Here is a 25,146-nt window from a genome sequence, read left to right on the forward strand (position 1 = left end):
TCATGATGTACCATACCTCTGCAATCTAAGAAAACTGTAAGCAAAACTTTCACATTCTACCGAACTTGGCGCGCTTTTTTTCGGTCTTGGCTCGTGCTGCATTGGGGTGATTGGGAGTTTAGTAGTTTCTACGTCATAACCATAAAACCATGATTCGTCATCAGTTATGACCCTCTGGAGCAAATTTGCGACGTCGCGGACAGAGTCAAACGCCTCATTAGCAATGTTAATACATAGCTGTTTTTGGTCGAAATTGAGCAACTTTGGTACGAATTTCGACTCGTGTCATGCCGAAATCATTGGTAAAAATCAAATGGCACGAGCCAATCGATATGTTTAGGTCCTCAGCAACTTTTCTACCGTTGTTTCGACGATTGGCCAATATTATTTTCTGCACTTCATTAATGATTTCATCTGTCGTTGACGTGCTCGGGCGTCCGGCACGCCTTTCGTCGTTCACATCTTTTCAGCCTTCTGAGAACGTTTTGTACCACCGATAAACGTTGCTTCGATCCAAGGTAGCTTCTTCATATGCCACAGTCAATACTCGGGATGCGTCCGCGCACTTAATTTCGTTTTTCACACAAAATTTGATGCAGATACTTGGATCCATTTTTTGGAACAAGCAAAAATCGAAGACAAGCCGAAACACGTCCCAGCAAAACAGCTGTCAAAAATTAACGGAACCTTCAAAATGGCCGAATTTTTCGGCATAAGTGAGAAACACAAGTACCATACATAATGCTATAAAAAATCAAAAATCAAATATACGTAACCTGCGGAAAAACAAAAGTCGCCATACTTTTTGGACAGACCTCGTATATACAGTTATATGCAATCAATAATTATTTCTTAATTTTTGCGAATCACTCACTCGTCTAACATAACAATTATATCAACTTTATCTTTCTGGATGCGTATCACACACAATATTACTCCTATTAATATGAATGCACTATGACTATGCATTGTGTTCATAAAATGTTCACCTGAATAATGCGCAGCATCGAAACCTTGGTCGTGAAATTTTAAAACTTTATTGTGGAAGTGTAAAGTTTCTTTCTTTACCCTCATAATTCATAAAATGTGATGTAACACCATGGGTAATTCTATAAAAAGAGGGAATAATAAAGTTTGACCTTGCTGACACGCACTTCCCCACAAAGGCGTCCTAAATTACAGTCAGGCACAAATAAGGACGTTATTCAACATCAAAATAATTTAACTATACTTGTTATAAATTGCAGAAGCCTCAAGAACAAATCAGCGGATCTAGAACACATAATCCAAACTCATTCCGCTGATATAGTAATAGGCACAGAGAGTTGGCTGTGCAATGACATAAATGACCAAGAAATTTTCCCAATAGATTTCAAAGTTTACCGACACGATAGAGATACAAGACCCGGAGGAGGGGTTTTCGTGGCAGTTAAAAGTCATTTTGAAAGCAGGCAAGTTTCATTTGAGAATAATAACATAGAAAGTGTTTGGTGCACCTTAATACGGACCAATCAACCCAACATAAATTTATGCTCTTTCTACAGACCTCCAGACTCAGATTTGAAAACACTTCACACCCTCAACGATCAAATTTACAATTTTACACGTAAATATAATAACAGCATAAACATAATTGGTGGCGACTTTAATCTCCCTGGTATAGATTGGGACAACAATATCGTTAAATCTGGGACCCGCGATCGCGAATCTTGCAATTCCATGATAAAATTGGTTCAAAGAAACTCCCTCCATCAAGCAGTACGCATGCCCACCCGTGGAAAGAACATATTGGATCTATTTCTTACAAACACGCCTGAACGTATTATTAGTGTATCAACTGATGAGGGCTTGAGTGACCATAAAGCAATTAATGTCCACTTGGACATAGAAATAAAAAAGATCATTAAACCAAAAAGAAAAATTTATAATTACCATAAAGCAGACTTTGAATCCTTTGCCAATCAATTAAACTCTTCACTACCCGAGTTCAAAACCCGCTTAAGTCATGTCAACGTGGAAGAAACTTGGACAGAATTTGTCAATATCATGCAAAAAGGAATCGTAGATTTCATACCTATAAAATACGTTAAAGCAAATCGCGACCCCAGGTGGTACAATAAAGACGTTAGAAAAGCCCTTCGAAAGCAGAGAATGCTACACTCTAGGGTAAAGAGGGCAGGCGTGAACACATCATCCCCTGAGAATAAACAATTATGGGACACATATAGATCCTCCAAAATTGAAACCAAAACACAATTACGTAGCGCTTTACTGGACTTTAAACGCAAAGTACTTTGCGAGCACTTGGACACTGACCCCAAAGCTTTCTGGTCATATGTTAGGGAAGTAAATGGGAGTAAACAAACCGTGGCTTGCTTAAGGGATTGTAGCAATATAATTCATACAGACAGTGAGGGTAAAGCTAACATCTTAAATTCATTCTTCCAAAGCGTTTTCTCGAATGATGTTGCCACCGCATATCTCCAAGAAACAATACATACTCCACCCATGGAAAAAATAACAGTGGACCAACAAGGAATTCTAAAATTGCTTAACGAGATTAAACCCAACAAATCCCCGGGTCCCGAAAATATACCAGCTAGGGTGATAAAACATTTAGATCCAAACATTGCCCCGTACCTTGAATTTATATTTAACAAATCCCTCACAGAGTGCAAAGTACCTAAGATTTGGAAAACCGCGCAAATAACGCCTATTTTTAAAGGTGGTGACAGGGAGGATCCCAGTAATTACAGACCTATATCTCTCACTTCTATCTGTTGCAAAATCTTAGAGCACATAATTGTCAGTTCAATAATGAGACACCTTGACAATATTAACTTTTTAAGTGACAATCAACACGGATTCAGGAAAACTCGCTCCTGCGAAACCCAATTAGGATTATTTACACATGATTTACTTTTATCGGGTGAGAGAGGTAGGCAAGTGGATGCCATCTTCTTAGATTTTCAAAAGGCATTTGATAAGGTCCCACATGGTAAACTCATTCATAAATTAAAGGTCGCGGGTATAAATAAGGGCGCCATAAGTTGGGTTAAAGATTTTCTTTCGGAGCGGGAACAGAGGGTAGTCCTTGATGGCGCTAGTTCCGACAGCGTTCGAGTCACGTCGGGGGTACCTCAGGGAAGTGTGATCGGGCCGTTGCTTTTCTTGATTTTTGTTAACGATTTGAACCGCGAAGTGAAAAGTAAAATTAGGATGTTCGCGGATGACACGGTGATCTATCGGGAGATATCTGGGGATGAGGATCGTTTTATTCTAGAGCAGGATTTAGATTGCATTACTAAATGGTGTTCTAACTGGGGATTGACTCTAAATTATAATAAATGTTCAGTGGTAAATTTCTTTAAAAGATCAACGGGATTTGCTTACAAATTAGCTGGAGGTGACCTAGCAGTAGTTGATACGGTGAAATACCTAGGTGTCACATTCACAAAAGACTTAACTTGGGGGACTCACATACGTAAAGTCTGCGGTCAAGCATATAAAAAATTGGGATTCATTAGACGCATTGTCGGCAAAAGTGACTCGAAGGTCAAGGAACGTTGTTACCACGCTCTTGTAAGGCCTCATTTAGAATACGCATGCAGCGTGTGGGATCCGAGTGAAAAAGGTCTCATTCGGGAAATTGAGAAGGTTCAACGCCGGGCAGCCCGTTTTGTAAAAAATTCCTACGATAAAACGCAAAGCGTCACCGAAATGCTCATGGATTTGGGGTGGGAATCATTGGCTGAGAGACGATTCAATGCAAGATTGAAATTATTAAATAAATTTAGATCCGCATGTTTCAGCACCGAGGTCTCGCAAATTATTCGTACTCCTACATACATTAGTCGCTTGGATCATGCATATAAAATTCGGGAAATAGATGCCAGAACTAGCCGACTCAAGGACTCCTTCTTCCCACGGACAATACGGGATAGCAACTGCAGGGTTATAGATAGCAAAAATTCCACTTGCCACCCTCAGCGTCTAAAAAATAATTAGTTGCATTTAAATGCATGCTCTTCCACTAACCTTATGTGTTTTGCTATAATAACCCATTCTTTCCGAATGACCTCATTCATGTTCTGTTCATCTGTTTTTAAGTTTCCCTTTCAATCCCTCGTCCCTCTCCACGGGGGCAAATTCCTGCTACCTGCAACGTTGGGTCGCATTCCCTGCCAATTAGAGACTCTTTGGGGGTCGAGTGTTTCGTGGTGCATTTTCATGTGGTTGTGATGTTTCAATTTCTTGCTTGTTGTGTCCTGGCTTCCGTGTTGTAGAATGTATTTCGTGCTGCATCATGGGGTGCAGTTTTTTAGTTGTTTTGCGGTATATGTGTTTGCATGAGTATTGGATGAAGGGATTTTTGCATGAGTGTGTGCGCTGCTGTGGGTGTAATTTTCCGTGTTTTTTTTTTTGCATGTGGTATTTTTCTTTTTTACGGTTGGTGACCTAACACCCCCCGCCACACGCCCTTGCGGCGGCTTGCGGGGTATTATGTAGATGTAGATGTAGATGTAAGATTAGAGTGATTGACTGCAGGACAGACAGATTTAAATGGTCATTTTTTCCGAGAACAATAAGAGACCAGAATTCTTGTAATCGAATTCCCCCAGGAGCCGACTCGACATAATAAGTATTAACCTACAAGGCAGCGACTGTGCAGGGTTATACGATTATACGATTATATTTATATATATATTTTTTATATATATATTTTTTGCAGGTTCCCCTTACCTTTCCTCATCCATTTGAAAACCCCTAACTCCCCATTTTCCTTACCCTTTCCTCCTGGTGCTGCACCCCCTGCCACACACCTTTTTGGTGGCTTGCAGGGTATTGATGTAGATGTAGATGTAGATCTAGATCAAATAAATATAGGGTCCAATTATTCATGTGAAAGTTAGATCTATTATTGTGCCTGATATTACTACGCACTCATTAATCACAAGTTTGTCGTTCAATCAGTTCAAGCATGCGAGTATTTACTAATATTTCATGTACTACATACTTGACCTGTTTATCAGAGATTCACATTGCCTATTACGGAATTAACAAGAATGTACGGGCACAGAATGTAATACAAATATAAGCTAGTAATAACTATTTCAATTTAGACAGTGATCAAAACATTAACGCTTATAAGAGGTAATTTTCTTACTAGTTAATAAATAAATGATCTTAAATAAAAGGCGCTGAATACTTACAAACATTTATATCAAATACTAGTTCTCACATTGCCATTTCAATTGCTTTCTCTCAGTTTGCTGTCAAATATCTTTGATTTTTCTCTATCCACGTTACACCGTCTCTATTTCTCTTACACACATCTAAATATTTAGATGTTAATACATATAGTAAGGTATGTTGAAATGATAATTCGTGCGTAACTTTGAAATAAGTTTTTTGTTCCAACTTTTATGATTGATATTTTTAATAATACGAATATAAGAAGAAGAATGTCAATAAATTTTTAATGTTCAACAAAGCCATTCAGCATTAATTAAATGAAAATCGAAATTAAATATTTCCGTTCATCTTGACGTAGACGATAAATGTGGGAAACACGAGGACAAAGCGGAGTCGACCGAGATGACCCGAAGGTCATCTTACCGTTGGAACGAGAACAAAATCCCTCCCGTCTCCATCACCCGGCGGTGGTTTGTCTCAACTTCGTCGCCAGGCGCCCTCTAGCTCAGAAAGGAGGAAAAAGGGCTCCTCTCTTTAGGGAGACGCCAGCAGACGTCGCCCGCACCGCTCCAATTTAATGTCATTGTTGGCGAAACTTTGGGAGAAAGAGGCCTCGAAGAAATGGGATCCATTTGACGTGTTAGCCTAGCTTCAATCGCATTCTCCGTGATTAAAAATTCCTCTCTGTGCTTTCCCTTGATTAAAATGTTTCCGTTACGGTTCAGGGAGAGACAGGTGGAATGAAGGGACGATGGGGGCGTTCGGGGGGGTGGCTGGGGGTGGTGAGGAGAGGTTTAGACCAGGGAAAGAGTGCCTCGTGGCTTCGTAATAGCAAGGAGACGCATCCAAGTCCATTCCATCTAAACTCTTCCTCCTCTTATTGGTGATCGCGGTACTAACCACTCGACGGCCGGAGGTACTGCTTTGCAGGATGGAAATAGGACTGCGATAGAGCTTTATTTTGGGTGGAAACGGGAATTGTGGACTAGAGGATTGCCTAACCTTTTTGCTCATGAGATGTCGATTGGTTGGCTGCTTCTCAGTTAACGTCCATCCGACCACATACCCTTCGAACGCTACGGAAACATTAGTAGTTTGCGTCCTCGAATTAATCGATTTAGCTCAGGTTTATTTCCTTCTTTAGAGTTTGTTGTAAGCATCGACTATACAATAACGATACATTTCGCGATATATAAGCCAAGTATCGATTCCACAGAAAAAACCGTGGGCGAAATAAGGTTACATATACTACTTTCAAAAAGTATAAACGAGAGATGAAGTAATTTAAACCGCTTTAATTATCCAATTTTATCGTAAAGTATGAGTGTTAAGGTAGACCTGGCTATGACTGGGGAACCGTTATTGACAAGCATTACATTGCTGACCATATGCTAGTTATTGGAGATCCTTTTGATCCAAAGTGGGATAAAATTTCAATGCTTCACTCATCAATTAGATAAAAAGTACACTAAAATAAATGTTCCTTTGTAATTAAAAATTATATTGACATACTGTTTGTGGAAAATTTTTAAGGACTGAAACTAAGAAATACGATTTAGTATAAAGTAAAATATTTATTATGAAGCCCACGATCAGTTTCGCGAAAGGCCCTGAGTGGCCTAAGAACCAAAGGTTCCCCATTCATGGAATAGGTAACAAACTATGATCAGAGATTATTCCTATATCCTTAAAGTAGTAAGCAGAATTTTCGAGAGTAGAACAATCTTTGCCTTTAAACTATATTTTGCGGGACATCGGGCTGCATTGCAACTTGCACCAGTGGCTACAGCGAGGGATATCGGCATCAGTACGAAATTTTATTTGAGGAGAGCACATATTTTGAATTTATTTTTGTTATATTTCCTCTGTACATAAATCAATTGCTTCGAATTAAGAAAATGCAATGGGGATGAGCGGAGGAAATGGAGTACACAAATTTATTTTTCCTATCCAAAAGAATTTCAAGTAGACTTTTCGGGTTTGAAACCAACAGATTAAAATAGGAGGTTATCTCTTTTTTAGCTATAAAAATCCATTCCATATTTTTATGAAACAAGGTGCTTAATCACTTCACAGTACTTCGCTCTTTTTGAAATAGAATGAATTGGTAATGGCTTTGTTTTGCAGTAATTAAGAGAGCAATAGTTATATCATATGCCCTTACGCAAGGCCTTGTTTGATAATGCTCTCGTGTGAGAAAGTTACCTCTAGAAAAATACTATACCTGCTCTAAAAATGGATAGCGAAACTCATGTAATATTTAACTTGTCATTCTTTTCCCAGCAAAGATAACAGTACAAAAGTGTACAATGGTTGATTATTATTTGGAAACAAACATTCTGACAAAGGATGCTCGAACTTTCACATTCGTGGGACTCAAATACGTAAAAAACATTTTAATTATCTGACCGAAAAATTCGGTACGTCACGTATGAGCAAAGGACATGAATCCATCCTTTATTAATATCTCATTTATTAGTAAGCGCGTGGATGAATAGGTTGATTGGGTAGCGAAATATATCGTATTACTTGATGCCCACCTATACTGACTGAAACTTCAAATCATATCACCCATCCATAATCCTAGTAACGTTGATAAATGACGTGGAGAGGCGGAGGGGCTGTATCACATCGCCGTATGAACTAACTACGCAGTGAAAATTCATAGAGCACGTTTGGGAAAGCGTAGAATGGTGGACTTTGGGTAATATTTAGTTGGCCTTGATGTTGAACCAGAGACGGGAACACAAAGGAGAGTTAGTCAACCTTTCTGCACGGACAATGAATGCAAACAATACTCTTAAAAACAATGAGTGTGGGATTATTAATAAATGGGACCTAATAAACGGGAAGGGACGTAGGGGAGGGTGACGTGATGGGAGGGCTCACCCAAAACCCCTTCTCGCGCATTCCGCTTTGTGCCCAAGCGGGGCTTTTCCAGGGTCCCAGGGTGTCCAGGGTGGGACTGGCATTGGGTCACAGGATACGTTCCTTGATTTATATGCGAATGAGTTTTATAAAGTCGGCATGGCCCGTAGTCATAGAAAATTTCGGAATCGTCACTCGACGGGACAATTAAATTAGTTTGAGGTGTATATTCCTCATAGGTCACGCTGTTAGACTGGAGGACGTATGGGGACGCTTGAGAGGGGAGCGAGAGCAGGGGTAAAAAGCAAAGATTACGAAAATCCTTATTATCAATGAAATAGTGTAAGGACTGTTACAATTTTATCCCCTTTCTATAAAGTGAATTTGTAATATTAAAAAAAGTATTTTTCTTGACATCGTTACAGAAGTAATATTTCTACGGCGGTAATCATGCTTTAGAATTACTTGCAACTTCATTTGCTTTTAAGCAGAAAACGTGTTGAATTCATTGCTCTTACGATTCGGGCATGTGAAATATGAAAACCGAATTGTAGGTCTCACCGTGGCAACGCTTCTCGTAAATAATTTTTGTACCTGATGCCTACCATTAAGCATTGGTCTTACAGTATAAATTATGTACCAGAAGTGCTCGCTACTTACAATGTCTAAATGAGAAAAGGGAATAAACTCATTGCAGTTACGGCACCAAAATGTCCATTCAAAAATATAATTTTAGTGTTTATCATGGGAAAACATTATTTACATAATTATTTACATGGTACAATGATTGAAAACGTCATTGATTTAATGCCATTTTGTTGCTGATCATGTGCGGTATCTTAGACCAAGCCTAAGTAAGAGACCACCTCGGTAGCTTAACTGGCTAAAGCAATCGGCTGGGTATCCGAGGGATCTGGGTTCAAATCCAGGTCAAGGTGAATTACTTTAACACTCTGAAATGGTTCCATTGTAATTTTGATGGTGTTCAATATTGTTTTGTAAATAATGGAAGATTGTAAGTTTTCTGAAAACACCAATGGAGATATTTTTAAATTAACTTCGCTTCAATTCCTTTCATGGCTTTTACGTGTGTAAAGTCTTCTAATGGCATGCGTAGGTTTCTTGTGATTCTAGCTTTTTTTTTGGAAATAGCAGTCAGTCTACAATTGGAACAATTGGTTTATTTTGGAGCTTGCTGAAGCATGAGAGGTTTAGCAAAGTTAAACGGGTTTGGATATAATCTTCAGCCAAAATCCCCCTACATTAGTCTAACGCTGCACAACGTTAGACTAATCATCTCGCTAATATTCTTTACAAGATGCCTACATGAGTATTTTAATGCTCTCAACATGGTTTACCCGTATCCTCTCTCTTCCAAGAATACATTTCACATGAGATGATAATACGCTGAGCGTTCAAAAGGCAATACAATTATTTTTTAAAAGTAATTTATTGAACAGATTTGCAAAAACCCTTAAAATTCTTCAAAGTACTGTTCCTGGGCCTTTACACATTATTTCCAGCGACTCAGCCATGCACCCTGAAAGGTGTCTTCGGAGACCTCTCGCAAGGTCTTCGTCACGGCTGATTGGATCTCTTCTATGGACGAAAAACGGGTTACTTTCATGACTGCCTTAACCCGAGGGAACAAAAAGAAGTCTGCTGGAGTGACGTCAAGACTATAGGGGCGGTGGGGCAACGTTAGCACCTGGTATTTGGCCAGGAACTTGCGGACTCGTAGCGTAGTAAGGCGCGTTGTCGTGATGGAGTTTTCAGGCAGAGGAGACATCTTTTCTCGTCCTGATGACCCTTTTCCGGAGTTTTTCCAGTACACCCACGTAGTAGGCAGCGTTAACTGTCTGCCCTTGAAGAATGAACCCTGATATACCCCTCCTTTATTTTCGGAAAAGACAATGAGCATTGTTTTCACTTTTGATTTGCTCATTGTTACTTCTTTGGGCTTGGGGTGCTGGTCAGTGTGCCAAACAGAAGTATGGCGTTTTGTTTCTAGGTCGTATCAAAAAACCCAGGTTTCATCACCAGTGATGCCGTTGTCCAAATAATCAGTTTCATTTTCAATACTTTGAAAAAGTTCACCCGGAATTTCCGCTAGGTCTTTCGTGACACGGTCGCCGCGCAGAGGTTGACAATAACTGACGTCCTGCCACTTCCACAGCTTGGAGAGCACTAAAATTAGTTTCGCAGCAAAGTTAAGTATCTGGAGAGTAACTGGTTTCACGGCAAAGTTTAGCATTTCCTCCACCTACTTAAAGTAAAGATCCCACTTTGACGAAGAGGAACGGCGCGAGAAATTTAATTGCAATGCTTATGGAACGCGCCCTGTATATTAATATTCATTGGCAACATCCAAGAAACATATTATCGATCGCGTACTTGTTTTATTTGCAACGACCTTCCTTACGTGATATTGTGTATGGATACGCAAATAATTTGAGAGTATACGGATTGGCATTGATAGGCAAACTATTACCAATAATAACATTAGTCAAGTGGAGGGAGCGATCGACTACTAAATGGAGGATTTCGTAATAAAATCCCGGCGGATGCCTTTGAACAGTACTAATTAATTAAACCCAAGCTGTGGGGTTGTCCGATAACTGGAACGTTGTAAGAAACAATGGTGGAAAGATGAAAGGGACTTAATTCAGTTTATACCCTATTAGCAAATGAATTTCACATGACTTACTGCTGAGTTTGGGGTAAACTCTAACATTACCCAACAAATCAAACCTTAATGGCTGTGATGGGAGTGGAATATTAAGTAAGTAAACATATCAGGTGCCATGGGTTCTCAAGAAATTGTTGTGAACAATAAACTCGTTAGTAACACTGCAACGAGAAAGATATAATCACACCGTAAAAATGGAACGCGAGAAAGATGTGCAACCAAGGATAATGAGCGTTGAACGGGAAAGAACAAGAGGGGGGGGGGTGCACTTAATCAATTTTCGGATTGGAAGGCCAGTGGGTAAATGAACTCCTATGATTTAGGCCAAGAACCACTCGGCTACTCGAAGGTAATGACTGTGACCTTCTTTTAGCAATGTGATTAGTTTTCTAAATTTAGGTTTCTCGGTATTCCTGATCTAGTCCTCAATGAAAAGTGGTGCGACAGCCGTTGACAAGACGTAACCTGTTCTAGTCAAGAGTTCTCAATTAATTTCTTAGAACTAAATTTCTACCTCGCAAAACTAAATTGAACGCCTTGATTCCGACTTCGCCGTCGTTAATGCTTCGTTTTTTTTTGGTGCATCCAATTTCATTTTTTCATGTTCGGTCATCCCTTACCAATCTATTTTCAAATATGAGTACGTTAGAAAATCAATTGATTCCTTGCGCTCTGCTCCAGTTTAGTGTATTGGATGTCTTTTGGAAAGTTTTTTTTAAATTTTTTTCAGCACTAATTATGCGTTTCATACAGAGCCGCATCACCCATGGCCGGATTTTAATTTATTTTCGTGATTCCGGAAAACTTGGAGAGAAGAGATCGATCGACTTGTTGATTGAGTAATTCAACTTCTCCCCATTGAGAAAGAACAGAATACTTAGGAGAAATTGGAAGTTAGGGAAAATATCTGGGGAAATGAAGGTGCCGAAAGGAAATAAGTTCGAGGCACATGTGCCACGCACTGGTTCCAGTTTAAAAGGTTATAAGTTTGGAAAGTTATCGTTCATCTTAATCATCAGCTAAGAAAATAATATTTTTTTTACCCGGCTGCAGAAATAAAATTCTTTTTAAGTCCATGTAGTTTTGTAAATTATTGTTGTATATTTTTATTTTATTGGAGCATGATATTGTATTACCGGTACAAAGTAGTACAGAGTGCGTTTTGAAAGTAATGCAATTAAATTTCTCGCGCCGCTGCTATTGATTTAAGTGGAGTTAAACTACTTGGATTAGGTGTTAAAACCGCTAAACTTCGCCGCAAAACCGGTCTCAGTGCTCTCCAAGCTGTGAAAGCGGCAGGACGTCGGTTATTGTAAACGTCTACGTGCCAACCGTGGTACAGAAAAATGGAATCGACAATCGAGCAACATTACGCAATTACTAAGTTTTGTGCTAAACTGGAAAAATCTATTGAGAAGACCAACAAAATGATTAACGAGGCTTACGGGGACTCTGCTCTGCCCTACTTACAAGTTTCGTGGTGGTTTTAAGGAGGGCTGGGAAGAGATTCACGACTAACAACGCTCTGGGCAGCCGTCATCTTGCAAAACCGACAATGTGGCTCGTATTCGTCAATTGTTGAACTCTGACCGTTAATTGGGTATCAAGATGGTTGACAATGAACTGAACTTTTCGTCTACTGTTGTGTTTCGCATTGTTACTGGAGATATAGTGACGAGGAAAGTGTGTGCCATGCTCGTGCCGAAGGCGTTGTCAGACGACCAAAATGACCAACCGAGCGGAAATTTCAAGTTAACTTTCGCAACGTGTTGAAAACGAACCTGATTATTTGGACGTCATCACTGATGATGAAACCTTGGTTTTTGAATTCGATCCAGAGGCAAAACGCCTAAGCTCTGAGTAGCACACCGACCAGTCCCCCAAGTACAAAAAGGCAAGAATGATCAAATCAAAAATGAAAACAATGCTCATTGTCTTTTTCGACCGTAAAGGAGTGGTCCATAAGTGGAACATTTCAGGACAAGATGATATTTAAATGATTTCCGTAATTACGCGTACTAACAAAAAATACCTCTCGTCATTCTTAAAACATTCGGTGGAAATATGCCGTTGTAAATATCCTTTTTTTTTAATGATGTGATACCCAAAGTTATGTCAGGATACGAAGAGATAATGATGGCATTGTAGTCTCTCTCTTTGCCGTTCATAAAAATTTAAATATATAGCTATAGTGGAAGGAGAAATAATTTTAAAACGTAGTCTACTACATCATGTAGGAATGCACACGATCCCGGGTGTAGCATTTAGACTAGTAGCCATTTACTGAAAATTGTCTGTATCAGTTTGAGAGAGAAATATTCTAAAAGTCTATAATGTTTTTTAATAATAGAAAAATAAAAAAATTATCTTCGTATAATGCTGTTAATCCTATTGCACCTTATGGCTGCTATTTATTGATTTAAGTAGATTGATGCACACGCTTCCGCCCCCTCCATATCGATTCGTAATCTCCTTTCCCCTATGTTCATCCATCATAGGGCGGTCTGTATCCAATCTGTCGCGTTTGGTGAAAGATATTGCCTACGTACACAATACCCTGCAAACCACCGCTAGGATGTTAAGTAGGCAATGATTACACACTAAACCTAAGTGTAGAACCTTAAGTGTCATTTTATTCCTCGAACGATAAGGGATCAAAATAACGTTGTCCGACCGTGCTAGGGGGAAAGTTATTCGGATCAAAGTTAGTCTGGTATGTGCTTACCGCACACCCTAGCGGTGACTTGCAGAACACTAAAAATACTTTCGACACAGAATAATTTCCCCCCATAGCACGCTCCGGTAACTTTATTCTGATCTCTTATCGTCTGTGGGAAAAATAACATCTTAAATCTATCTATTCTATACTTAATCTCTCAAGTTTTATTGACATAATCTCGTCTACCGTCGTTCGATTTTGCTAATTATACATTTTCAACATCATGGCTGAAGAGACAAATTTAATCAATAGATTTAATCGGTAAATTAACCTTCGTTCCGTTAGTGATTCTCAACTTAGCTCCTCTAATAATTTAGATACGCTACTCATGCTATAGTAACAGCATTTCACAAATCTAGCTCCTAGGTATGTAGTTTTGAGGGGAGGCGACCCACAACTGAGGTCATTTGCACCTTAAGGGATGGACATGAAAGGATGAAGGGTGGAGAGAAACCCGGCGTCGGCATTAGCCAACTCTTAACGAAAGGCGCCAAGGGGTCCGCAGTTTAACGTCCCATCCGACAGACGGCGTACTTACTAAAGTGCCCTCCACAAAGCACCTCAAGTAGGGAACGAGATAACTCTAAAAAGTATTCAATACCGCCGGGATTTGAACCCACGCCCTCTGGGTGGGAAGTCAGTACGTTAGCCCCCGCACCATCTCACTCCTATACGCTGCACGCGATCTAATTCGGCAATAATCCAACTTAATGAGGATCCCATATAACAGCAGCAGCATATTCTAAATGAGGCTCAACTGGCGAAAGATTACATTACTCTTTAATCTTTCCGTTACATTTCCTCCATTTTATTCAAATAAATCCTAATTTTTTGTTACTTTGTCCGCATATTATTACGACCTGCGATTTAATTTGACTCTCTCCTGTGTATAAATACTTGAGCCCCCTGCCTACAAATTCTGTCTCCCATGGTGGTACAATTCCTAGGTACCACTGTACCACTCTTCATTTTTCCAACATCTCTAGAGAACTCCTTGCCGCGAGCCAATCTCACACAGTGGTCTCATTTTCCCCTGATGTGGTCACGATCTTGATGGGACGGCGTTTGCCTAGCAACAATATGGTCTTTTCTGAAGGACTTAGCAGCGTTTTTCCCAAACAGTGACTCGTTGCCAGGGCGTCCATCGTCTCCAGCGTCTATTCGCTCGCTGTCAGGCGCATCCGGTCTTTGGATGAGTTGTTAACGATCGTGTCACGGAGGCAGTCGCAGAAGGCAATATTACGGGACAGAAGCGGAGAGAGAGAGAGATGGAGAGATAGAAAAAGAGTCGCGTTTGTTTCTGGGTCGACTTCTTCACAGTTTTGAATAAAGGCGACTGTTGAAACATCGGCTTAAATGCTTCGCCGTGCTGTGGGACTTAAAGACTACGTCGCACTTCGAATGATTGCAGTTCCTCTCATCCCAAACTCGACTGTGAATAGAAAATGTGGGTTAAAAATGTTTACGCAGACTTGTCATTTTGTTGTCGACTGAGACAATACAGTAGGCATTTCAAACGTCGCTTGGATTGATTTGAAGCATCATTTAAAATTTTTTTCCTTAGACACCTGCCAAGTCTACGCTATTCTATTTGAGAAGAAGCTAAAAGACTTGAACCATAACTAAGGGATTCTTTAAAAGACCATTAAGCTGTGAACACAGCTCTATCACTCAAAATAGTGTTAAGTTTTTACGTAAAAAATTTAAATTAAGGAAATAATATTGCCACAGAATTATAATAATCTTGGGTTATATTATACAATTGAGGTTTTAAAACTGAATGTTTGAAACAAAATTGGAACGAATGTTACCAAAGCAATGAAACTACTGAATGGATAAAATTTAACATAACTTCGAAAATTGACTTTTTAACTTCAACATATTCATCAAGCATCTTTCACGGTCAGGTTTTTCGATCATGAAGAAATTTCAGTGTTATACCGGTAACAGAGTATGCTTTACAACTCTGAAGGTAGTAGTTAATTTTTATATCTATAATTTAAACAACAATGATAATAACTTCGAAAGAGTATAATAACTTCGCAGACTCTTCAATTGTTCCTGGTTAAACTTAGTAGAAATTCATGTTAGTTAAATGAAGAATAAAATGTATATTTCCACTGTCCTTTATTCACGTACAACTAATTTCAACGCTCAAGCGTTGACGTTGAGTACCTGATGATGTATTGTATTCTTCATTTAATTCGTAGACTCTATCTGCGTTTCACAGTTTTGTTAATGGTCTTTTTCGATTTGAAAAATAAATTCTGAAATCTATTTACTTAATATTAATTAAAGATTTTGTGCTTTGCCTGCGGTTTATGTGAGCGTAGGCAACATGAATCACCACCGCGTCAGTTATTCTAAAATAAATGACCAGGTGGAAAACCCGTGAAAGCTTCTCTCATCTGACTTTCATTTTCTTAAGCTGAAAATATAATAATTTTAAATGAAGCACAATAAATTTTCGGGCTGTCTTATCATTTGGTTATTTTTACCTTGTTTGAACGAAAATGGATTATACTAATAAGTGATTGAAAAATGGCATGTTCTTATATATGTGAACAGTATCAAACAGTGCAATGGATTTGATCTATAATTGAATAAGTATTTCTAACTTTACGCTAGTATTTAGTGGCACAACTCTTAGATAAGAGATAAATTGTTGTTACGCATTTCCTAACACCACTCTACTTTAGAGATCCACCATCGTAAGACAGCGGCTTTCCAGTTAGCGTTTTGGTCCCATACGGAGACAAAGGCCTTCCTTCGAGTTAGACTTAACGGAGGTACCTTACTCTCATGCAAAATGCGATTATAAAACATCCGATTTTCATATATATTTTTCTACGACAACGAAAAAAAATACTCCACCGGTACCAATTTTAGAAAAAACTGAAACACAGTGTTTTGATGTGGTATTTCCATCTTAGAAGCCGAGGACCAGACCAAGAGGTCACGAATTTGCTTTCAAATTGGTAATCACGTTTCCCTGTTTGAAGAACAACCCTTTTATGTGACTTAGACAACCAATTTTTTTAGATAAAAACGCTATTTTATGTTTAAAATTATGAATAATTCCAATGCTACGATGTTCTTAAGAAGTTATTTTCCTACGAACGATAAGGGATCAGAATAAAATAACTTTTGTCCGACCGCGCACGGGAGGAAATGTGTTTTGCGTCAAGGGTTGTCTGGTGTGTAATCACCACCCTGCCACAATCCCTAGTGGTGGCTCGAAAAGTACTAAATAAATAAAATATGGAATATTTTACGCCCTATAGTAACTCTCCCGTCTACTATTTCACAAAAACGCTTGTAAATTTTTTTTACCTCGGTTATCATCTTAGCGAATGTGCAAGAGGAAGCACTACTGAAATACATGGAAAGATTTGCACAGAAATGCAAAAACATTCTTCGTGGAAAAAAGCTTATGTACAAATTTTGTCACCCATGAGATAGAGGTAGGGTCAGATTTTTGATACTTTTATTTTTATTAATTTGATCTCTCGCACTATGTAACGCACTATGTAGTACGCACTACGCACCAAGTACGATGTCAATGATAATTCATTTCCAACATCATGGCTAAAAAGGGACATCCTTCCAATTTATGATAAATTTTTAACCAGTAAACTTCACCTTCGCTTCATTGAGTGAATCTCAAACTAGCTGCTCATATGATTCTGATACGCTACTCAGTTTATCATAACAACGTTTTACAAATCTAACTCCTCTACGCTGCACGCCATCTAATTTGGAATTAATCATGAGGATACCATATACGAGAGCAGCATATTATAAATGAGGCCTAACCAGTGAAAGATAACATTGCTCGTCAAACTTTTGGTCACATATTCCCAATACTCTTCCAATAAATTCTTATTTTTTGTCAGCTTACCCACAAATTTTCCGTGTATACGTATTTCACTGAGGAGAGGTCGTGAGTGAGGGTAACGCCCAAGTGTTTAATAGAGCCCATACTTTCTATTTCGGTATTCCTGGTGCAGTAGGCGTAGTGATAAGAAAACTTAGCAAGAAATTCAGCGGTCAGTTTTGCCAAATGCTGACGAAACATACTTGTAATCATGAGCATTGGAGTCCTTGAATAACAGTCGTCTAAAACGACAGCACACTGCTAAATTAATTGCACCAAAATTTTTTACTCTTGATATTTTTTATTGCAAAAAAGTGTTTCCATCATGCGTTAGCCAGTTACCCCCGAAAAGAGATATACGCGGAATCTGCGATTGCGTGGTACTGTGGAATAGGACTGTCAATTTTCAGCCAAAATCCGTCAGCGCTGGATTTGTTAGTTAGACACATTGGAAAATGATTCTACGGTGATTTACATGCGCTCGGAGCGACTTTGAATTCAACACTACCAAATGTTCTATCGCTGCATTTTAGCCTACTTACTCAGTTCACTCGAGTGATTTGATTGCTCTGTCAGAACGGTAATGGACAGATTTGGTGCTCCTGGAGGATGCCGCCCTCGAAAGTTGGCAGAAAACTTTAATCTCCGGTTTTCTAGTTGCCGTAAGGGGTGAGGAAGAAACGCATTTCGGCGGGAGATGATGGGACACGTCGAAGGAAGTGAGCGCTTGGAACTAAATTCCAATAACCCCTTGAAGCCTACGCTGATCGCTCGGCGCCTTAAAATGCTGCCGGCGTCAAATTACTCCGTTGCTGTAATTTCCACCGAAGCGAATGCTAAAATCGAAGTTTTGGGTGGTGTAAATGGGTTCAATTAGTAATTTTCATTACGTTTGAAACACCCAGAGATGGGCTCCGGAAAAGAGGAAGAATTACACTGATGGAATTTTATCCGAAGAAGAGAGAGAACGGTTTTAGACAAAACTATTTTGGGTAAATTCAAATTTCTCTCAGAGTGAATGGATATTTCTAGTTGACTATGCGATCCAATTAGTAATGATGACATATTTTCCTGCACCGAGTTCCATTCATTCATTCTCTGAAAAATGACAAAGTACTAAAATAGGCATCACAACTGATGGAGGAATTGAAAATAATAAGGGACTGCAGTTTCCAATTTTTGCAATAAAATGCGCAAATTTTTCGCATAGGGAAGTAAATAATAGGACATACTTATCATGATTACATTGTTATCATATTCATGAAAAATCAGCGCGTAAAGTACCCATGATTACCTAATGCAGATTATCTAAATTTAATTTGAAACCTGAAGATTTTCATACTCAAGGAACAATAATTTTTTTGTACAGCCAGCACAAATAATTACATGGATATAAATGGGTCACTTGAATTAGTAAAAATTAAATGTAATATCTAAAGAGTGGGTTTTCAATTCCTTGTTAAATGTTATAGCACTTGAAATACTCGTATTTTTTGGTTGTCGTTTCATTTGATGATTGGTAATCTGTGGAATTGTTCATTGTGCAGTAACGACGGTGAAACATTACAATGTGAATTAAATTCCCTTTTAGGCATTGATTCCACCATGCTTTGATCACCCTCACAAAAGTCTACATTAGGCAATGCGGGAACACATATTGTTTCTTAGTGAATAATCAACAGCATTAAAACATTAAGAAATCCAAAGGAGCTTATTAAATGTGACAATACAAATCGCTATGCAACCACCAGAGGTGAGAATGAGACTCATTTCATCGTACCCCGACGGTAAATATCTTGGAAATTGTTCTCTGTGCGATTCATATAGTGATGAGGAGTAAGTAGGTTTATAAAACCTTTCGTTTTACTTGTTTGTTATTGCTCCCAGTTATATACCCATGGCAACGGTGTCAACGAATATAGGATTCCAAATAAACAATATGGCGTGTTTCAGGAACGGAAATTTCTATACACACACAAAAACTTGCAGATTTTATGGTAGACATGGTAGCAAAACACTTAAAAGAATTTCACTTTTGTACGAAGAACGACTAGGTTAAGCGAATATGACTCCTCATATCCTAAATAATAGGATTCATTTACCAATAAAATAATTCTCATTTTCTGTATGGTTTCATTTTAATTATTTTTAATTAGCCGCAAATATTCTATTACTCAAAAATAGCAAACGAGGCGAAAGCCAAGGAAACATGCAAAGCTGAGCGATACTTTTTTAACGCAATTATTTTAGTATTTATGTCAACACTTAACCAATTTAAGTGCCAAAATCACTAACCAAATACGTGAGATACTTCGATTACGACGTTAAATATGCTTATTTATCGATTGTCATATTTCTTGAGTTTTATTTCTCCATCTTGCGTCTCTCACGCTCTTCTTGCAATGATGAACTCGGAGATGGCTTTAATGTCTTAGGTTTCAGGCTAACATATGCTTGACCATCAAAATGAAATACACTATGTTATCCCACAGAAGAGCTTTATTGTACGACCCGGGTTTCGTCGAAGATCGACATCATCAGGTACAGAATATTCCCAGTCTAGGTTTAAATACATTTTTCAAACTGTGAGAGGGGGGGCTGGAGGGGGAGAGGGAGGTTTGCAAAACCAGATGCTTGACCGTTCACAAACCTGATCAACAAATGTACGTCTGCATGTATTTTTACCTCTTGCTCTTCCCAACTCTTTTACCATTTCCACGACGTCTTGAGTTAAAAAACACTGACTACAACTCTGGTTTTAGTCTTGTGTCTGTCACTGGGCATGTCAATTCTTCCCTTGCTGATCTTACCTTTGCAGAATGCATCAATTTAAAAGGTTATATTCTTCCGGCCTTCATCTATCTTCAAAAATTATCCCATAGACGTTGTCTAATGATACCTGAAGAACGCTTTTACAAATTCATGAAGGGTAAAAGGAAATATAATGATGTACTAATTATTAAATGACTTAAGTTTTTAAAAATCATTATCGTAACTAATGACTAAACATATTTATTTCAATCTTATTAAGCCATTTTATTTTATCAAAAGTGTTCCCTAGGATTTAATAAATTAACTGGCGAATCCTACGTTCACATTTTTTTTCATAGGTATTAGCGACAAATTAGCCCGATTTTCTGGGTTGTTTTTCCAGTCATAAATGAAGTCATTTTTTTGCTTGAAATAATTTAAGCATATTTAATGATGATTATCTGACCATTTAAAAAAATCACTCTTGCTATAATTAATCAGAAATTTAATAAGAGCGACAACTAAGTATTCCCTCCGAGACCAAGGTTAATTGGCTATGAGGGAATACCACGGTACGTGCTTCAAACCTTTTTCCTTTGCAAAATTTTCAGATAAACACGCGCGTAGAGTTGCTCGGACAGCAAATTAAGCGGGGAGGAAATTTATACGTGAAAGACGTGCTCATGCAGAAACTTAGTTTCAAATTTCAAGCTTAAATTTCTCCACCAGAAATGTTTGAAATGAAAATTAGGCGTTGGTGATTATTACGGGACCAATTACACCAACTGAGAAAAGTGCAGTGAAACAGTTAAGGAATGAATGGGCTGAAGATAAACAAAAAATTAAGATTAATTAGAAGAGTAGTGGGTAAATGTGATGAAAAGGTCAAAGAGAAATGTTACGTTCGCTTTCGAGGCCTAATTTATGATATCCTGCCAGTAAAAATGAGATCTTTACGAAGTTGCATTATTTGCTGAATTGAATCGCGTGCAGCGTAGAGGAGCTACGAGATTCGCTCATAGATTTGTAAAAATTTGTTATGATAAACTTAGTAACGTATCCAAAATATTAGAGGAGCTAGGCTGTAAATCACTCACGGAGCGAAGGTTAAATTACAGATTAAATCTCTTCCATAAATTGGAAGGATGTCTATAGCAATGGTGTCGAAAATATATTATTAACCCAACGTACCTACCATAGTTATGATATCACCTATCATACTACGATAGGTGAGTAACTTTCTATAATATTAGAGATATTAAGTGCAGAACATATAAATAAAATGTCATTTTTTCCATGAATACTAAGGGGCCAGAATAACGTTGTTCAACCACGGCAGGGGTTAAAAATATTTGGGCCAAAATTATTCTGGTGTGTATTCAACCCCCGCCACACACCATAGCGGTGGTTTGCAGGATAAAAAAGTATTAAATGCCCACGAAAACCTACTTGGAACAATTGACGAGTATTTTGTTATTTTGTTTGCTTTTACCACCACCTACGTATTACAGTTCCCTCAACGTACACGTAAATTCGTCCATGAGTTCACATCTGAACCTTAAATCGTGAACTCTTGAGTGCATGCAGTTAAAATCAAAGCTTATGACACCGGCGAGGTGGGCTGATTATTTAAGGAATATGTACAAATCTCTAAATACACGGAATTTGCGGCTACTTCTTAAAAAATGTTTCCTCGGGGAACAGCTTGAAAGTATTGCAGGGAACGAAAGGAGAATTTTCCGGCATGCACGAGAATCCCGATCGAGAGAAGCGTGTGTCCCGGAAAGATATTAGAAGGGAGTTGGGTTTCTTTGGTTGGTACCTCTGCCGATCGCCTGGCCCGCTCTCCCCTAATCCCCATCTCCCTACCCTCTCTCCATGCCCACCTCCCCTGACTTTACTCATGTCCCCGAGGATTTCGTAGCCACGAGCCACGTTAGGCCTGTATGTCTAAAGCGTTCCTATCTGAAAAGGATTGTACACGCAGTTCACCATCATTATCTCCAGGAGGAATTATCTGATAATAATGAGCCAGCTATTCATCTCTAAAAGAATAATTTGTGCATCATCATATTCATTGATCATATGAATTTCTGGAATCCATTCATTTTACGATGAAAAACTATAAAATTTGCAATTGCGCAGTATTTTATTTAGACACCCCGGATTTCGATGCTCAACGTCATCATTTGGAACCCTTGAATGTCAAAACCGGGGTCGTGTCTAAGTAAAAATTTTGTACTCCAAATAAAATTTGTAGTTTTTATTATAGACTGCATCACATTCACCCATATATTAACAGGTGAATATGATGCGACCAATTCGCTGCCATAATTTTTTCTTATTGAATGAAAGGTCATCTGCAATGAACGTTTGTCGAAATTAAGAATTGCAAATATATTCACTCTATAATGAAAGCTCTGCAAATAACAGATTATATTTATGAGAGTAAAATGAAAGAAAAAGATTGGACTACGGTCGCTTTTGTTTCTTCCGATTTTACTGGTGGGCCCGGAAGTCTCCAGTATGGTGCCTTGAGAGTCTCTTGTGATCCAATTGTATGCGGATGTTCCAATTCTTAGGAAAATTGTGCCCTATTTTCCAAACGAAAGCATCGAAGATAGGCTTCTTATGTGATGGAGTCAAGCGCATGAATACTACATAAGTTCACCTGCTACGTTCATAATAATTTATTAAATCTCAAGTGTGTTAAGCTATCACTAATGCCCTGAATATTTTTATGCATAATTGTGCGGGTAAGTGATTGAAGTGATCAATATTAGGATCACCACCTTTCGAACTGCATTCCAGGGTTGAGTAATATCCACTATCTAAATTTAATAGTCCCTACTGTTTTAAACCTTCTCACAGTCAATACTAAGATCTGATTTGAGAGTATTGAATATACACGCGTCGTGACGTGATGTGACGTAATTAACAAAAACATGAGTCTTTCATAATTAGAATACCACATGAATACAGTTGAAAATGCATCAGATTTGAAATGAGTTTGGTGATATTACATTTACGAGGGCGGCTCAATAAGTACCCGTGTTAGAAATGAAGAAACCATTTTTTCAAAACATTTTTTATTAATTTTTAAACAAAGTCCTCTTTTAGAGAGATACACTTCTCCAAAATTTCCGACCATATTTTTTAACCCCTCCAAAAAATAGGATTTGTCGAACTCTCCAAAATACGCCTCTGTCTCGGCGATAACTTCCTCGTTTGAGCTAATTTTTTTCCCGAGAGCCATTTCTTCATGTTAGGGAATAGGAAAAAGTCGCAGGGAGCAAGATCGGGTGAATACGGGGGGTGCGGCAGCAATTCATAACGTAGTTCATGGAGTTTGGTGGCGACAACTCCGGATCAGCTTGTTGTCCACCGTGAGCAATGGCGGCACCCATCGGACCGACAATTTTTTCATCGCCAACTTATCATGTAACATATTAATTGCCGTTCCGTTCGACACACCTACGGCCTCTGCTACTTCGCGCACTTTCGTTTGTCGATCAGCGAGAATCATGGCGTGGACTTTTTGAATGATTCCTCGGTAACTACGTCTGCCGGGCGTCCTGGTCACTTCTCGTCGAAAACAGATTTTAAATTCGTTGAGCCAATATCTAACTGTGGTAATAGATGGCGGAGTGTCCCCATCAACAGCATCCAACTTTACTATTATCTCCTCGCATTTCTTCCCATCCAAAAACAAAAAGCGAATTACCGAACGATACTGCTCTTTTTCCATCTTAGCAAAAATCACAAATCACGTCTTACTCGAATGGCTGCCAAATCCAAACTAACCTTTAAATCAGTCGGATATTTGTTTCACCGTCGTTTGATAGATGGAAGCACGCGATAATAATATAAACTTCCCTCAGGAACGCCCTTTGTTGTCAAACACGGTTACTTATTGAACCGCTCTCGTATGTTTGCGAAAATGAAATTGCCAAGATAAAAAAAAGTATCCCAATGTATTAATAAACTAAATGTGAAATTACCTATTAGCATTGTATTCTAAATTAAGGTAGTCGTATAAATGGTTAAAATAAATATTAAACTAAAGTAGATATGGTGAGGATTTTTACGTTCATTAATCAATGGGTTTATTAAATTAATAATGGAATTTATTGTGATGATCAACTGTTTCACGCATTGTGAATATTTACATGAATGTGTGAGGGAAAGTCAATGAAAATGTCGCAGATTACCACGTTTAAATTACGGGCGCATATTTTGCGAGCAGATAGCGGCATATGTAAATGCTTGTCGTAGAGGCTGCGTGACATATCGCGGTCAGTCAGTCAGTGGCAGCCAGTGCAAGATGGCGGGTTTGTTGCATGAATGTACAAGAGAAGAACAGCTGTTACGAATATGTCATTTGGAACATCCACCGTAGAGTCCCGACTTAGCCCCCAGTCATTTTCACCTGTTCACGTCCTTATAAAAAATCATTTGGGTGGCCTTAGGCCATAAAGGTTACTCATCGGCTGCGACAGCAAACTAAAAGAATTCTTTGCTGCCGGCGATCGAGGACTTGTAAAGAGATGGAATACTTGTCTCTGAATGTACAACAGGGTTCTTATGCAGAGAATTGAAAAAAATTCAGGAAGTTACTAATTTGATTATTATTGCCTCTGTCTCTGTCCAATTTTGCGAGTTATTTATTGACTTATTATCTTATTATTCGTGCTCAATCACAAAAAAGGACTGTTGATTTAATTATTCACAACACAAAGACTGGAAAGTAAGGCGTAATCTATATGATTCATTAAATTATTAATCAAGTTTCTCTAAAAGAGTAATGATGCACGGAGAATAAATACTATTATTATCTTCTGCTCCCACTGCTTATCGAAATGGAAAACAGGAAAATAGGAGTGCACTGAGTGAGGGGAGGAGTTGAAGGAGAGAGGTCATAGCCATGGCCAAGAATGAGGGGTGGAGTAGAATTTCATCCCAAGCAGAGAATGTTTGAGTGGAGGGCAGGCATTCCCTTTTTCTGTGTCTTGGAGAATATCCCCTCCATTCGGGACTTGGGGCGGG

The 25,146-nt window shown here is 38.7% G+C and overlaps 1 protein-coding gene across 1 annotated transcript in view; it reads left to right on the forward strand.

Moving 5' to 3' along the window:
* The window catches only part of Ac3 (Adenylate cyclase 3), a 535,594-nt gene that overhangs the window by 182,572 nt on the left and 327,876 nt on the right, over window positions 1-25,146 (forward strand). The window lies entirely within an intron of this gene.

Source organism: Hetaerina americana, unplaced genomic scaffold (assembly GCF_022747635.1).
Source record: "Hetaerina americana unplaced genomic scaffold, ioHetAmer1.1.p SCAF_9, whole genome shotgun sequence".
Classification (NCBI taxonomy): domain Eukaryota; kingdom Metazoa; phylum Arthropoda; class Insecta; order Odonata; family Calopterygidae; genus Hetaerina; species Hetaerina americana.